Raw genomic sequence first — 11836 nt, forward strand, 5'->3', positions numbered from 1 at the left:
CTGGGAGAGGGGATAAGGAAAGAAGAATTGATCATTCTTCTGGGAGGTGGTATAGGTTTGTACCGAGTGGACCCGATCAGTCCATGAGACAACTGAAAGCCACTCCCTAGGGTAAGGGTGGACGTTTTGGACACCCAGAAGGGAACTAGGACGTCTGAGACGTCTAGAAGGGAACCAGAGATAGGTTGGGAAGGTGGTGTGTGAGGCGCCTGTGTGGTTGTAAAGAGTGTATGAGAGGGGGACCGTAGAGGAAACCCAAAACTGAGTGTGGATCTCTGCCTTGGCAGAGACGGGACTGGCAAGTAGTGAGATTCCTGTGTGCAGGAGACTGCCCAGGCCACGAACCCCGGGTGCGAGTGTGTGTGTGCAAGCACGTTTGAAGGCGCGGGAAATGGGGGGAGGTTCTTCAACCCCACTGACCCCGCTCCAGTGCATTTTGAACAACTGGAAGTTAGCTAACAAAGGCAATGCCTATGGTATCAAGCTAGACAAGGAAAAGATGAGAAGTCTTTGTGAAGTGGATTGGCCAACACTAGACACCGGATGGCCATCTGAAGGATCCTTTGATCCTGTGAAAGTGAACCCACTGTGGGCAGCAGTAATCCAAACACGTTTGGATCAGATTCCATATGTAAATATATGGAAAGGGTGTATAGACCAGAACCCGAAGGAACAATGCAAAAAGAAGATAATGCCATGCTCTGGAGAGAATGCACAGTTGCCAGTAGCAAGTGATCTCGACAGAACAGACTTAGACATTGTTCAGCAGACAACCCCTTATGTTCCCAGTGCTCCATTCCAACCCCCACCGAGTCAATCGCCGCGAGGCCAGGCTCCAAGGGCAATAGAGGAACAAGGAGGAGAGACAGAGGCAACAGACCCCAAGGCAGTTCTTCAAACGCCTAAGAGAAGTGTGTATCCCACCCATGAGTTAAACCAACAACCAGAGGATTTGCCATGTACCCCTGACATCCATGCCAGAACCCCAGAGGACACTGCAGTAAATTACCAAAGGGCTAGGCTGATCATGAAGAGGTGGCAGGCTGCTGCAGGTGGGTCTGATGGGCTTTTGAGGCTGGCTCAGATAAAAATTAAAGAATCTGAGGAGTATTTAAGAGCCTTCCTGAGCACAAGTGAGCTGGTGCTAAATTATGAGGAACAACGGAGACTAAAAGAAATGGAAAGAGTGAAGGGAATAACGTCTAATTTAATGCCGCTCCGCCAGGCATGGGATGCGCCTGGGCCTGCCCCACGGGAAGGGGAACCCCTGCCCAGAACTAGTACTTTCCAACATATCCCACTTTCTACCACTGACCTGAATACTACCCCTACTTGGGAAGATTGCCAGCAGACATTGCAAACAAGCGAAGAAATGCAGAGAGTACGTACTGAGGCTCGTCGCCTTCTGGCAGACGACAAAGTAGACGAGGGAGAAAGATTGCTTCAATATCCCCTCACAGATCCCAACTGGGATTACAATGAGGCAGATGCCAGGCAGAAGCTCAAATCTTATAGGAGCACTTTGATCCAAGGGCTCATTAGGGATGCGCGAAAGCCCACCAATATGGCAAAAGTTTCTGAAATTATCCAGAAGCCTGATGAAAGTCCTGCCATGTTCCTGGAAAGACTGAAGGAGGCATTTCGAATCTGGACACCCCTAAACCCAGAGGAGGGGAATAATGAGATATTATTAAAAACTACCTTCATAGCCCAATCAACCCCAGATATCCGCAAGAAAATACTGAGGAAGGGTGGTTTAGAAGGCCATTCATTGGAGTGGACGATAGCAACTGCTCAGCGTGTATATGATAATAGAGATGAGGAAAAGGAAAGGGAACAAGAGAAGTACAGAAAGAAGAAATTGAATATGTTGGCACTGGCTATAGGGGAGAAGCAACAAGGAGAAGAGGAAATGAGGAAGGGAAGAGGACGTGCAACTGAGGGAAGAGGACGTGCAACTGAGGGAAGAGGACGTGCAACTGAAGGAAGAGGACGTGCAACTGAAGGAAGAGGCAGAGAGCGCGGAACTGGTTTAGGAAGAAACCAGTGTGCGTTGTGCAGGCGAGAAGGCCATTGGAAAGGGGAATGCCCGGACAGGAGAATGGGAGAAGGCTGGAACCAAGGGGAACCGAGCCGAGGAAGAAGAGGAACCAGAGGAAGAAGAGGAACCAGTGAAAGTCGCTACTCTTATCATACAGACCAATGGAATAGCGGACAAGGAGGTCCAGTACTTATGGGGCTGGCAAAGTTTTGAGAACCAGCAATAGGGAGGACCAGGTTCACTTTAGGGTTCCCCTGAACTCATGGCCCAGATGTAAATAGGGAACCAAGTGGTCAATTTTATGGAGAATTCAGTAGTTCCAGTGGCAACTACAGCAATCAGCCAGCAGTCAATCAAAGTTACAGGGGCAACAGGGACCAGTCAAGTAAAACCTTTTCTACAGCCCATGGAATGCGTGATTGGGGGCAAACGCTGACCCATCAATTCCTATATATGTCAGAGTGCCCCATCCCCTTGTTGGGTCGAGATCTCCTTACAAAGCTGCAAGCCCAAATTTCATTCTCCGATGTAAGCAGCTTTGTTCAGAATGGGAGGAGATTAGCGAGATATGAAACAGTTGAAGCAGGTCCTTTGGATCCGGGAACGTCAGCTCAGACAGCTGAATTAGTGGCCTCACCCAAGTACTATGGTTGGCCAATGTACGAACTGTAAACATCTATACAGACTTTGAGTATGCTTTCCTCATACTAACGAGGATGAAGCTATATGGAAAGAATGTTGGTGGCTGGAATCAGATGGGCGCAATGTGAAACGCCGATACCAGCTAGCAGAACTGTTGGGAGCCGTTTGGACCCCTGAGATGATAGCCGTGAGGTACTACAAAGGGCACCAGAGAGGAAAAGGAACCTGTGACCCAAGGAAATAGGGCGGCCGATGGGGCAGCAAAAGGAAGCTGAGCCTCCCTGTGCCGAAGTTTTTGTGTTTGAGGCACCTATTCAGAGCAAGATAACTGCAGTTCCAGTGCAGAATGCAGCAAATGAAGTCAGTGACCTAGGTATGGCCGAACATGCCGCACTTGGCTTACTACCAGAAAGCACAGAGAATGTTGTAGTTGAAATCAGAAACCAGTATTGGCAAAGGCAAAGGCAAAGGCAAAGCCAAAGGAAAGGCAAAGGCAAAGGCAAAGCCAAAGGAAAGGCAAAGGCAAAGGCAAAGGCAGAGGTACTTGCAAAGACGTTGAGGCAGAGGACTCCACAAAGCAAAGAAAATGGCATCCTCTGTAGAAACAGCAGAAGGTGATATTATTCTTAAGGAGAAGGCAAACAGAAGCCCCCATAGAAAAGACAGCCCTCAAGGCTGGTGTTGTGAAGTTCTTGCAGAGAAGGAGAGAAGGAGGGCGCAATGTGGAAATGCAATTTCCTCCTGAGAAGGTGTATAAGGAAATCTTTTCAAGGCAGTCAGAAGAATTATGGAAGCGGAAGCCGCAGCCACCGTACAGCCAGGACTAAAGGAGATCCTGCAGAATGTGGAGAATGAGGTCGGTTTCAACTCTGAGGTAGAAGATACTTCAGATTCCCTTGCGACATGTGTTGAGGTAAATTCTGATAAGGCCTCTGTAATTGGTGACAGGACTGAAGCTCCTGAGCAGAGGGAAATGCAAGATGTTTATGCAGTTGTTATTGAGGGGCCTTCAATGAATGAAGTAGAAGATGATCCTGCCCTAAAAACATCAACAGAGCAAGCTGCAACTGCGAGATCTATGGAGAGGGGAGTAGCTGAAGTCTCGGCACCTGATCAAAAGGTAGTGAATGTCATCCAAATGGATGTAGCAGATACCAGCCATACCTTGAGATGGGCAGGCACGGAAGAAAGTTGAAGTTGATGTTCCGGAAAGTAATGGACTGAAGGATGTCACGCTTGTAACTGCAACTGAAGGATCTTTGCAGAATGACAAGGAAGATGTGCTTACTTTGGGATCAAAACGCACTAAGGCCGAGTTCACAGAGGATGGCACTGTGAAAAGTGAGTCAACTGTGGATCCCCCGAGAAGAAGAAAAAAAAAAAAGAAGAAGAAGAAGAAGAAGAAAAGAGGTTGGAAGCATAGAGCTAGCAACTGAAGCGAAATTCACAGGAATGGTAGCAACTGCAGCAGTAAAGACCAAAGGTGGAAGCACCCTCACCTCGGACTCTGGTGCTTTATCAGAGGAAGGAAAGAGTTTTGTCACAGAAGGCAGTGAAGCAGGTGCTAGTAGCAGAAACAGAAAAAATCAACAGGAAAATGTACTTTGTGCAGCTCCAGCGCAGCAAGAAGTAACCACAGAAGCAATTACAGCTAGAGAAGAAACTTCAGGAGTTGAAGAAGCAGCTGAAGTATCCTGTGCTGAAGAGACAACGGAAATGGTTTCAGCTGTTTCAAGAAATGTTATAGATATTGAGCATGATGTGCAATCACTGTCTCAGATTTTTGTCTTTGAACAGGTGGACCCAGACTAGAACGCCTTGTGTGCTGGTGGAACCGTTGCCGCTATCGAACCAGGAGCCGAGTGTGGGTCAACATACCGCCCCATTCTGCGAGGCCTGGCGAGGGCAGCGTACTGTTCTCCTGTCTATTCCAACGACAGTGAAAGTTACCGGTACCATCCCGTGGGTCCACCGTCCGCGTGTGAAGGAAGTTGAAGCAGATTGGACAGTGATCCCTGATTATTTCTCGATGTCCGCGAGACAACAGCCCTGCTGGTGCCACACCCGGGAAGCTGGCACCTCTACGCACGGCAGAAGAAACTGGGAAACATCAGCAGTAGTAACGGTATCAGGACAATTGGACAGCAGGACAGTGCTTCCATTGGTTTGTCCAACCAGTCAAAGCAGGGCCTATAGGGCCACTGGGGAATAGGAGTGGGTCCATAGACCGTTCCTCCTAATCCGGAAGGTGGGCATCACACACGAGGTGTATTGCTCTACAGTAATCGCTATAGCCACAAGGGCCAAGCGATATACCAGGACCATCTGAGTCAGGAATTAGAAAGGAGGTGTGTACGGTGCAAGTCAGTTTCCCCCCGTCAATAAATGGAAGGGTCACTCCCTCAGGTGGAGGTTCCAGGAACCCAGGGTCAGGAAGAAACAGTAGTTAAGCTGCTTGGAATACTTCCAACAGCAGGAAATCTTCCTGTGGTACATGTGGCCTATACGTTGATCCCCAAAGGTGGAGAGCAGAGAAATGATGCCCCACGAGAACACCACGCAAAGAGAGAATACACTGAGTTTTCTGGATGTTAGCATCATGTTAACTATACTTTACATGGTGGTGGTATTTCTTTTCCTATTGAGGCACCTACAGGAGCGTAGGTTGTGGGGAGGAACCCAAAGGAAAATTGCTCGGTACGCATGTCAGGCCCCATAGATGCAAAAGGTGAAAAATGCCTTTGATACCCATCCCATTGAACCTGACTGCTTTAAATACGAACATGCATACCATTGCGGAAGAGTTAATGATGTTACTACCCCTATAAATGGAGAGAAGGTGCTACATGATAGTGGCTCACAGTTAGTCTCCTGGCAATGTCCATTATACCTATGGTCGAGGACCATATCTGTTTGTTATTTTGTTATCAATTTACATGGCCCCTTGTTTAGCCCAATGTGTCCAAAAGTGTATTTCTGATTCTGTGCAAAGGATAACTGATCCCTATAAAATGACCCTGTATCGCAGTTTGGCTCAGGAGGATCCGTCAGACGAACTCGTACTGTGAAGTCCGAGTTGTCTGAAGAGAAAAGGAGGGAATGAAGGGGACAGTTCAAATAGCTAAATATCCCATATTGATTATGAATGCCTTAATTGCTTTCTAAGCTTGTCTATTTGTGTATCATTCACAGCATTTGTGCATTAATATATTTTCTGTATTTTCTGTAATATTAAGAGAGACAAAGGAATGTGCCTAATGTTGCTTCTTCAACTATTTCTGGGAAATCAGCCAAAACTAGCCAGCAGCTTCAAGGTTTAGATAACGGTGCACGATCTGGAATTAAACAATGGCCTGTTAATACAGAAATAGCACCTTGGCTGTTACCATAGAAACACCATCACGAGAGAGGGGGACGGAAAGCCCCTTTTAAGGAATGTGCCGTTAATATTAATTGTGGTTAGCCTTTAATGGGCTTAAGAGCTGGTCTTGTTGATTGATCATACTGGAGGCATCAGGCTTATTGGAGTTGTGTATCCTTACATGTATTGGTATGTATTGATTTATATTTGTGTATTGTTCCTATGGGTCTTTGGGAGAGGGGCAGCTCTGAGTTGTGTGAGCAAGGGGGGGCTCTCAGCCTTGGACGGGATGTATGCGCCTTCTGAGCAGACAGGAGGAATGCAGCTGGAGTTGGCTCCTGCCAACTGTATTAATATTATATTCAGTCCATTAAGATGTAAGGTATTTCCTAGTTAGTAGACTCATCCCCCTGCATGGGTATTATTGATTTATGCCTTTGTATTTCCTATCTAATGCAATAAGTATTATTGCCGGTTAACTGAAGTTATGCTTTCTTGCTGATTAGACACACACATGCCTTATGAATAGGTTCAACCTTCAGCATACAATAGGGGACTGTTGTTGCTTATGTTGCTATATTTCTGGGAAGCCTGCCAAGTACATTCAAAGCTCGCCAGGTACACATTCCCAGACTGGGGAGGCTTTGGGAGGTTACCCTCCTAGGGAACATGTGAACCTTGAGCCAATTTTCGGTTTCTATTTTCGGTTTCTGTATTGTCTTTATAAGGAATACGCGCCAGTCTCTCAGTGCTCAGTCCAACTTTTGGATTGTGCCTTTTGCTTTGCATATGCAACTCAAAATAAATCCTGCTGAACCCTGCATGGTTTTTGCCTCTTCGTGTTCCTGAATCCACCACTCAAGAGCTCAAGAGCCCATTATGGTCTTACATGACTGCCTGCTTGCAGCTACCATATTTATATTCACATTGCATCACCATGAGCAATGTTTTGTGGGATTCCCTTGCAGGAAAAAAAGAAATAAAAACAATTAAAAAAAAAAAACCAAACACCCTGCCCTTTGAAACAACAACAACTAGCCATCTTTGGTTGCATTTTCCTAGCGTGACACCAAAAGTAAAACCAACGCCAGTATTGTTATGAGCAGGCATGAGGGAGTTTTCCACCGCTGGTAACTGCTAAACATGCAAGGCTGCACAAAACCAGTGTTTTATCTTTTCAAATCTGGCAAAAACAGGGAGGCAGGGCTGCTTGTGATCACGTCTGAAGGAGCGTTGTTCCAGGTCGGAGACCAGCAGGGTCAGATCTCAAGAGTCCCAGGGGCCACAGGCAATGGAAGGCACCGGAATGCCTGAAGCAAAGAACCCGAATCCTATTTCTCTTCCCTACCAGTTTCCATGGAGCGAGTGCACAACTGACCAGGAAATTTTCCCTCGCTAGCATCACTGAACTAATGAGATGTGCAATTATATGCATACAGCTCCCATTTGTTTTGATGGTTGTCAAGGCTGCTTCTAGGTCTCAGATTCTAAGCTGTAGGCCATGTCCACACTGCACATTTAAACCACTATAATACCACTTTAAACACCCTTGGCTACCCCAAAGAATTCTGAGGGCTATAGTTTGTTAGGGGTGCTGAGAGTTGTTGTTCCCCTCACAGAGTTATCGTTCTGAGGGGTTTAACAACCATTCTCTCTTCACAGGGAATTCTGGGAATTGGAGCTCTGTGAGAAGAGTGGGGGTCCCCTGACCAGTGCTTTTTTTCCTTTAAAAATGTTTAGTGGTACTCTCATTTTGACTCAAGAAAACCACCATTTTATAGTTCAAATCAGGGTAAATAAATACAGTAAATGGACAAAAGTACAAAGATTCACAAAATGTTTAGGGGTAGGCATACCCCTGCGTCCTCCCAGAAAAAAGCACTGCCCCTAACAACTCTCAGCACCTTCAACGAACTACAGCTCACAGAAATCTTTGGGAAGTGTTTAAAATGGTATCACAGGGCTTTAAATGTGTGGAATGTGGTGAAAGGAGCAGATCCTGAGAACTCAGGGCTAAGTAGAGAATTGGGCTGATAGCACCCACTGGGTTGGTGAGTGCAAAGGATGGCAGGTCTCCCTGTGGATATACTTTAGTTTCATAAAAAGTCATGATCCACTGAGGACCATTTATGACCTGCTATAATATCGTGTTTCACTTTAGGCTAACCTTTGTCAGCCTTTTCATGTGTAACAAAAACAGTACAGTGGTACCTCAGGTTACAGACGCTTCAGGTTACAGACTCCGCTAACACAGAAATAGTACCTCGGGATGAGAACAGAAATCGTGCGGCGGCAGTGGGAGGCCCCATTAGCTAAAGTGGTACCTCAGGTTAAGAACAGTTTCAGGTTAAGAATGGACCTCCAGAACGAATTAAGTTCTTAACCCGAGGTACCACTGTATATGGATCCAACAGTATGGTCTGAAGGCACATGAGGCCACTGCTGTCCTTGAAGCTAAGCAGGTCCAAGTCTGGCCAATGTACGGATGGGAGACTTTCAGGGATGTATATGCTGCTTTGGGTTGCCAGATGGAAGAAAGACGAGATATAAATGTAAGGATTTTTTTTAAAGCATGTGTCCTTTCCTATGTTTGCAATGACTCACGGTTTTAAGCAAATTAATCTGACTTCACTTTACACGAGTAGGGGGAGTAAAATGGAAAATATTCTGCCCCCTCATCCAAAGATTCCACTCCTTCCACAGCAGCCTTTTAATTTGTGATGGATATAATTCATTCATTATAACAACTGTGTTGTTATTACTACTTACTGCAGTCCAGTGTTTTCTGTGCAAACTGTGCAAAATATTTTTTGTCCAGACCTAATTTGTGGACATCTCATCCCATCCCCAACCCCACCCATCTTCACGCATGGTTGCAGTACCAGCCTGTCCACTGTAAACTGGCAAAATACTAAGGATTTTTCAGGAGCTACTGCTCCTTTAATTAGTGGTTTTCACCTTGTTGCTTTCTTTTAAAGTGGCTAGTTTGCTTTTTCCTGATCCGTAATTAATCCCTGTTTTGGGGGTGGGGGTTAAGAACTCCTCTTTGCAGCCAGAGCAATTGCTCATTATTTTTATATTTTGTTTTTTGGGGGGAGTGCAATTTTGGTACTGGGAAAATAAAATGTAAAATAAATTAATGAGCAACTGCTCTAGCAGCAAACAGCAAAAAAAAGTTAATTAAACTTGCCCCCCACCCCCAGTGGGAAAGAGGAGGCAATTAAGGACTTATTCAGGCATGTTGAGGCTAAGGTAGCCACAGGAAGCAATCAATTACCTGCTTTAAAATAAAGAGGCAAGGAGGAACCAATTAATTAAAGGGGCAGTTGAAGGGAGATGGGAGACTTTGCCGAATGGGAGTTATTCCTGATTAAACATATGGTGGGCTCTGGCTTATTCGGACAGACATTTCTGAATTTTTATGAAGGATTTCTATTTTAAGTTTTGCGGGAAATCACCCTTTAAAATCTACTAACGGATTCCAGAAAAGCAATCCTTAGCTGTTCTCACTTGGTATGAAAACAGTCCATGAGCAAGTGGCTAAAATGGTGAATTGTGCCCCATAGTAGGTCAGAATCTTCTGTCTGCTGCTCTTAATGACAGCCATAGTCACCATCTACAGAGTTTAACTGATCATGACTCATGCTAGGGGCCACCCCCCCAAAAAAACCCAAATACACCCTAAATGAGGATAATGAATTGTTAGTCAAAATGACCTTCCTTATCACCCAGGGATGTGGCAATAAGGTTGCATACCCTCCAACATCTCTCTGATGTTTGCAATAAAAAGGTAAAGGACCCCTGACAGTTAAGTCCAGTCGGGAACGACTCTGGGGTTGCAGCGCTCATCTCGCTTTACTGGCCGAGGGAGCCGACGTTTGTCCGCAGACAGTTTTTCTGGGTCATGTGGCCAGCATGACTAAGCCACTTCTGGCGAAACCAGAGCAGAGCACAGAAATGCCATTTACCTTCCCGCCAGTGTGATACCTATTTATCTACTTGCACTTTGACGTGCTTTCGAACTGCTAGGTTGGCAGGAGCTGGGACTGAGCAATGGGAGCTCACCCCGTCGCGGGGATTCGAACCGCCGACCTTCCGATCAGCAAGCCCTAGGCTCAGTGGTTTAGACCACAGTGCCACCCGCGTCCCCAAAGTTTGCAATAGAGATGTCCTATTCCATTATTCTTATTATTACCACGCCCATCTGATTGAGTTTCCCCAGCCACTCTGGGTAACTACCAACATATATAAAAACGTAATAATAAAACATTAAACATTTTTTTAAAAAAAAAATTCCCCATACAGAGTTGCCTTCAGATGCCTTCCAAAGGTTGTATAGTTACTTATCTTCTTGGCTCGGGAGTCACATAACTCCATACCCACCAATATTTATCCAAAGAAAACAGGCACATGATAAGGAAAAGTGGGACATTCCGGGATCAAATCAGAAACTGGGACAGCTTCTGTAAATCCGGGACTGTCCCTGGAAAATAGGGACACTTGGAGGGTCTGAAGTTGGTTGCATTCAGCAGGTCCCAGGTTCAATCCTGGCATCTGCAGGGAGTGCTGGAAAAGACACTGAGCGAAATCATCTGACTAGCTTCTTATGTTCCTGTTTTCTCTCTGTCACTCACACACAAACATATGTGCACACACAGTTCCCAGCTGACAATGACGTCCTGCTAAAGGCATAGGAACAAATTCACGCTTTTTGTGGTCTCCATGATATTTACCTGTGGTATATAATGAGCGGAAATGGGTGGGGGGGTTTACCACACAAACATGGGTTACGTAATCTAGTTCACACCTGAAAGAGGAAAATAATCAGTAAGTGCCCCTGACTGTATGAACTTTCTTGCCCTCCAGTTTCAGCAGTTCGTATCCAGATTTTGCTTCTGCTGAGAAGCAAAATGACTATAGAAGCTTATATTTGCCCACAAATATGGAAAATAAAGAAATCATATATCAGGTGATGGGTTACCAGCTAGTGACTGGGAACTTACAGGACTAGTGCTAGACCTGTTTGGGTCATCAGCAATTTTGGTTTAACTGAATATGTATCTGTGGCTTTCAAAAGCTTTCCAGGAATACAGCTGTGTTGAAGGATATTTTAACCCGAGTCTTTGCAAAATGACAAACTATTTCTTAGAAAAACAGGACCTTGTCTTCTTCTGTGGAAGGAGATGGGACTTGCAAGGGTGCCAACTTGAATAAAATATGGGGGGCGATGGTGGCTGGGGTTAATGTTAGTTTAGTCAGTGCTATTTTTCTAGAGTGCTGGAGGAGATTCTTGAGAGTCCCATGGACTGCAAGAAGATCAAACCTATACATCCTTAAAGAAATCAGCCCTGAGTGCTCACTGGAAGGACAGGTCCTGAAGCTGAGGCTCCAATACTTTGGCCACATCATAAGAAGAGAAGACTCCCTGGAAAAGACCCTCATGATGGGAAAGATTGAGGGCACAAGGAGAAGGCGATGACAGAGGACGAGACGGTTGGACAGTGTTCTCGAAGCTACCAACATGATTCTGACCAAAGTGCGGGAGGCAGTGGAAGACAGGAGTGCCTGGCGTGCTCTGGTCCATGGGGTCACAAAGAGTCGGACACAACTAAACGACTAAACAACAACATTTTTCTAGAGAAAGAGGTGCTGGAACTCGCCATGAAGCCTCCCTTGTTCTCTTAGAATGGCAATGGCACCCACCTGCAGTGGCGGAGCTTCATGCTCCAGCACCGGGGGTGGGAAGCAGGTGGGGTGGGGCTGGTGCGCATTCTGGGGGTGTGGCAGGCCGC

The sequence above is a fragment of the Lacerta agilis genome, chromosome 16 (assembly GCF_009819535.1).
Source record: "Lacerta agilis isolate rLacAgi1 chromosome 16, rLacAgi1.pri, whole genome shotgun sequence".
Taxonomy (NCBI): domain Eukaryota; kingdom Metazoa; phylum Chordata; class Lepidosauria; order Squamata; family Lacertidae; genus Lacerta; species Lacerta agilis.